Source organism: Cetorhinus maximus, unplaced genomic scaffold (genome assembly GCF_964194155.1).
Source record: "Cetorhinus maximus unplaced genomic scaffold, sCetMax3.hap1.1 HAP1_SCAFFOLD_1038, whole genome shotgun sequence".
Classification (NCBI taxonomy): domain Eukaryota; kingdom Metazoa; phylum Chordata; class Chondrichthyes; order Lamniformes; family Cetorhinidae; genus Cetorhinus; species Cetorhinus maximus.
Genome location: NW_027596980.1, coordinates 39,425 through 45,056, shown reverse-complemented (window position 1 = coordinate 45,056; position 5,632 = coordinate 39,425).

The window sequence follows — 5,632 nt, the reverse complement described above, 5'->3', positions numbered from 1 at the left end:
GGGCGATGCACCCAGAGGGTCAGTGCTGGGGGCAATGAACCCAGGGGGTCAGTGCTGTGGGGCGATGCATCCAGAAGGTCAGTGCTGGGGGCAACGTACCCAGGGGGTCAGTGCTTGGGGGCGATGCACCCAGAGTGTCAGTGCTGGGGGCATGTACCCAGTGGGTCATTGCTGGGGCGATGTACACAGAGGTCAGTGCTGGGGGTGATGTACACAGTGGGTCAGTGATGGGGTCATGTGCCCAGAGAGTCAGTGCTGGGGGCAATGTACTGAGGGGTTCAGTGTGGGGGCATTGTTCCCAGGTGATCAATTTTGGGGGAGATGTACCCAGGTGGTCAGTGCAGGGGGCGATTACCGAGGGGTTCAGTGCTGGGTGGTGATGTACCCAGTGGGTTTGTGCTGGGGTTTGATGTACCCAAGGGGTCAGTGCGGGGCCGATGTACCCAATGGCTCAGTGCTGGGGGCATTGTGTCCGGGGAATCAATCCATGGGACAATGTGACCAGTGATTCAGTGCTGGGGGCGATGTAACCAGTGTGTCAGTGCTTGGGGCATGTACCCAGTGGGTCAGTGCTGGGGCGATGTACCCAGAGGGTCAGTGCTGGGGGCATGTACCCAGTGGGTCAGTGCTGGGGTGATGTACCCAGAGGTTCAGTGCTGGGGGCATGTACCCAGTGAGTCAGTGCTGGGGTGATGTAGCCAGTGGGTCAGTGCTGGGGCGATGTACCCAGAGGGTCAGTGCTGGGGCCATGTACCCAGTGGGTAATAGCTATGGTGATGTATCCAGAGGGTCAGTGCTCGGGGCATGTACCCTGTGGGTAAGTGCTGTGGTGATGTACCCAGAGGGCCAATGCTGGGGGCATGTAACCAGTGGGAAAGTGCTGGGGTGAAGTACCCAGAGGGTCAGTGCTGGGGTTGATGTACCCAGTGGGTCAGTGATGGGGTCATGTGCCCAGAGAGTCAGTGCTGGGGGCAATGTACCGAGGGGTTCAGTTTGGGGGCATTGTTCCCAGGTGATCAATTTTGGGGGTGATGTACCCAGGTGGTCAGTGCAGGGGGCGATTACCGAGGGGCTCAGTGCTGGGTGGTGATGTACCCAGTGAGTCTGTGCTGGGGTTTGATGTAACCAAGGGGTCAGTGCGGGGCCGATGTACCCAATGGCTCAATGCTGGGGGCATTGTGTCCGGGGAATCAATCCATGGGACAATGTGACCAGTGATTCAGTGCTGGGGGCGATGTACCCAGTGAGTCTGTGCTGGGGGCATGTACCCAGGATGTCAGTGCTGTGGGGCGATGCACCCAGAGGGTCAGTGCTGGGGACAATGTACCCAGGGGATCAGTGCTGGGGGGCGATGCACCCAGAATGTCAGTGCTAGGGGCATATACACAGTGGGTCAGTGCTGCGGCGATGTACACAGAGGTCAGTGCTGGGGGCATGTACCCAGTAGGTCAGTGTTGGGGGTGATGTACCTAAGGGGTCAGTGCGGTGCCGATGTACCCAATGGCTCAGCGCTGGCGGCATTGTGTCCGGGGAATCAATCAATTGGGCAATGTGACGAGTGGTTCAGTGCTGGGGGCGATGTAACCAGTGAGTCAGTGCTGGGGCGATGTGCCCAGTGAGCCAGTGCTGGGGCGATGTACCCAGAGATCAGTGCTGGGGGCATGTACACAGAGGTCAGTGCTGAGGCGATGTACCCGCAGGGTCAGTGCTGGGGCGATGTACCCAGAGGGTCAGTGCTGGGGGCATGTACCCAGTGGGTAAGTGCTGGGGGCAATGTACCCAGAGGGTCAGTGCTGGGGGCATGTACCCAGTGGGTCAGTGCTTGGGCGAAGTACCTGGAGGGTTAGTGCTGGGGCGATGTACCCAGAGGGCCAGTGCTGGGGGCGATGTACCGAGGGGTTCAGTCTGGGGGCAATGTTCCCAGGTGATCAATGCTGGGGGAGATGTACCCAGGTGGTCAGTGCAGGGGGCGATTACCAAGGGGCTCAGTGCTGGGTGGTGATGTACCCAGAGGGTCAGTGCTGGGGGTGATGTACCCAGTGGGTCAGTGATGGGGTCATGTGCCCAGAGAGTCAGTGCTGGGGGCGATGTACCGAGGGGTTCACTGTGAGGGCATTGTTCCCAGGTGATCAATTTTGGGGGTGATGTAACCAGGTGGTCAGTGCAGGGGGCGATTACCGAGGGGCTCAGTGCTGGGTGGTGATGTACCCAGGGGGTCAGTACTGGGGTTTGATGTACCCAGTCGGTCATTGTGACCAGTGATTCAGTGCTCGGGGCAATGTACCCAGTGAGTCAGTGCTGGGGCGATGTACCCAGAGGGTCAGTGCTGGGGGCATGTACGCAGTGGGTAAGTGCTGGGGGCAATGTACCCAGAGGTTCAGTGCTGGGCGCATGTAACCAGTGACTCAGTGCTGGGGTGATGTAGCCAGTGGGTCAGTGCTGGGGCGATGTACCCAGAGGGTCAGTGCTGGGCGCATGTACCCAGTGGGTAATAGCTTGGGTGATGTACACAGAGGGTCAGCGCTGGGGGCATGTACCCAGTGGGAAAGTGCTGTGGTGATGTACCCAGAGTGTCAGTGCTAGGGGCATGTACCTGGAGGGTTAGTGCTGGGGCGATATACCCAGAGGGTCAGTGCTGGGGGCATGTTCCCAGTGGGTAAACGCTGGGGGCGATGTAGCCAGAGGTTCAGTGCTGGGGGCATGTACACAGTGGGTCAGAGCTGGGGTGATGTACCCAGAGGGTCACTGCTGGGGGCATGTACCCAGTGGGTAAGTGCTGGGGTTATGTACCCAGAGGGTCAGTGCTGGGGGCATGTACCCAGTGGGTAAGTGCTGGGGTGATGTACCCAGAGGGTCAGTGCTGTGGGTGATGTATCCAGTGGGTCATTGATGGGGTGGTGTACCCAGAGAGTCAGTGCTGGGGGCGATGTACCGAGGGGTTCAGTCTGGGGGCAATGTTCCCAGGTGATCAATGCTGGGGGAGATGTACCCAGGTGGTCAGTGCAGGGGGCGATTACCGAGGGGCTCAGTTCTGGGTGGTGATGTACCCAGTGGGTCAGTGCTGGGGGTGATTACCCAGTGGGTCAGTGATAGGGTCATGTGCCCAGAGAGTCAGTGCTGGGGGCGATGTACCGAGGGGTTCAGTGTGGGGGCATTGTTCCCAGGTGATCAATTTTGGGGGTGACGTACCCAGGTGGTCAGTGCAGGGGGCGATTACCGAGGGGCTCAGTGCTTGGTGGTGATGTACCCAGGGGGTCTGTACTGGGGTTTGTTGTACCCAGTCGGTCAGTATTGGGGGCAATGTACCCAGAGGTTCAGTGTTGGGGGTGATGTACCCAAGGGGTCAGTGCGGGGCCGATGTACCCAATGGCTCAGTGCTGGGGGCATTGTGTCCGGGGAATCAATCCATGGGGCAATGTGACCAGTGATTCAGTGCTGGGGGCAATGTACCCAGTGAGTCTGTGCTCGGGGCGATGTACCAAGTGGGACAGTGCTGGGGCGATGTGCCCGGTGGGTCAGTGCTGGGGCGATGTACCCAGAGGTTCAGTGCTGGGGGCATGTTACCAGTGACTCAGTGCTGGGGTGATGTAGCCAGTGGGTCAGTGCTGGGGCGATGTACCCAGAGGGTCAGTGCTGGGCGCATGTACCCAGTGGGTAATAGCTTAGGTGATGTACACAGAGGGTCAGCGCTGGGGGCATGTACCCAGTGGGAAAGTGCTGTGGTGATGTACCCAGAGGGTCAGTGCTGGAGGCATGTACTGAGTGGGTCAGTGCTGGGGCGATGTACCTGGAGGGTTAGTGCTGGGGCGATATACCCAGAGGGTCAGTGCTGGGGCCATGTTCCCAGTGGGTACGTGCAGGGGGCGATGTAGCCAGAGGTTCAGTGCTGGGGGCATGTACACAGTGGGTCAGTGCTGGGGTGATGTAGTCAGTGGATCAGTGCTGGGGCGATGTACCCAGAGGGTCACTGCTGGGGGCATGTACCCAGTGGGTAAGTGCTGGGGTTATGTACCCAGAGGGTCAGTGCTGGGGGCATGTACCCAGTGGGTAAGTGCTGGGGTGATGTACCCAGAGCATCAGTGCTGGGGGTGATGTATCCAGTGGGTCATTGATGGGGTGACGTGCCCAGAGAGTCAGTGCAGGGGGCGATTACCGAGGGGCTCAGTGCTGGGTGTTGATGTACCCAGGCGGTCAGTGCTGAGGCGATGTACCCGGAGGGTCAGTGCTGGGGGCGATGTACCCAGAGGGTCAGTGCTGGGGGCATGTACCCTGTGAGTTAGTGCTGGGGTGATGTAGCCAGTGGGTCAGTGCTGGGGCGATGTACCCAGACCGTCAGTGCTGGGGGCATCTACCCAGTGGGTAATAGCTATGGTGATGTATTCAGAGGGTCAGTGCTCGGGGCATGTTCCCCATTGGTAAGTGCTGGGGTGATGTACCCAGAGCGTCAGTGCTGGGGGTGATGTATCCAGTGGGTCATTGATGGGGTGACGTGCCCAGAGAGTCAGTGCAGGGGGCGATTACCGAGGGGCTCAGTGCTGGGTGTTGATGTACCCAGGCGGTCAGTGCTGAGGCGATGTACCCAATGGGTCAGTGCTGGGGGCATGTACCCAGTGAGTCGGTGCTGGGGTGATGTAGCCAGTGGGTCAGTGCTGGGGCGATTTACCCAGACCGTCAGTGCTGGGGGCATGTACCCAGTGGGTAATAGCTATGGTGATGTATCCAGAGGGTCAGTGCTGGGGGCATGTACCCAGTTGGTAGGTGCTTGGGTGATGTAGTCAGTGGGTCAGTGCTGGGGCAATGTACCCAGAGGGTCAGTGCTGGGGGCCTGTACCCAGTGGGTAAGTGCTGGGGTTATGTACCCAGAGGGTCAGTGCTGGGGGGATGTACATAGTAGGTAAGTGCTGGGGTGATGTACCCAGAGGGTCAGTGCTGGGGATGATGTACCCAGTGGGTCAGTGCTATGGGCATGTACCCATTGGGTAAGTGCTGGGGTGATGTACCCAGAGGGTCAGTGCAGGGGGTGATGTACCCTGTGGGTAAGTGCTGGAGCATTGTACCGAGGAGTTCAGTGTGGGGCAATGTTCCCAGTTGATCAATGCTGGGGGAGATGTACCCAGGGGGTCAAAGCAGGGTGCAATTACCCAGGGGCTCAGTGCTGGGTGTTGATGTACCCAGAGTGTCAGTGCTGGGGGCCATGTTATCAGTGGGTCAGTGCTGTGGTGATGTACCCAAGGGGTCAGTGCTGGTGGCAATGTAACCAGGGGGTCAGAGCTGGGGGCAAATGTACCCAGAGAGTCAATGCTGGGGGGTGATGTTATCAGTTGATCAGTGTTGGGGGAAATGTATCCATTGGGTCAGAGCTGGTGGTGGTGTACTTAGGTGGTCTGTGTTGGGGGCGATGAACCTGCGTTCAATGCACGGGGCGATGAACCCATGGGGTCCATGCTGGGGGCGATGTAACCAACGCTTCAGCATTGTGGTGATGTATCCAGGGGGACAGTGCTGGGGGTGATGTACCCAATGTGTCAGTGGTGGGGCATGAACGCAGGCGATCAGTGCTGCTGGGCAATATGTCCAGAGGGTCAGTGCTGGGGGTGATGTACCCAGACGGTCAGTGCTGGGGGTGATGTAC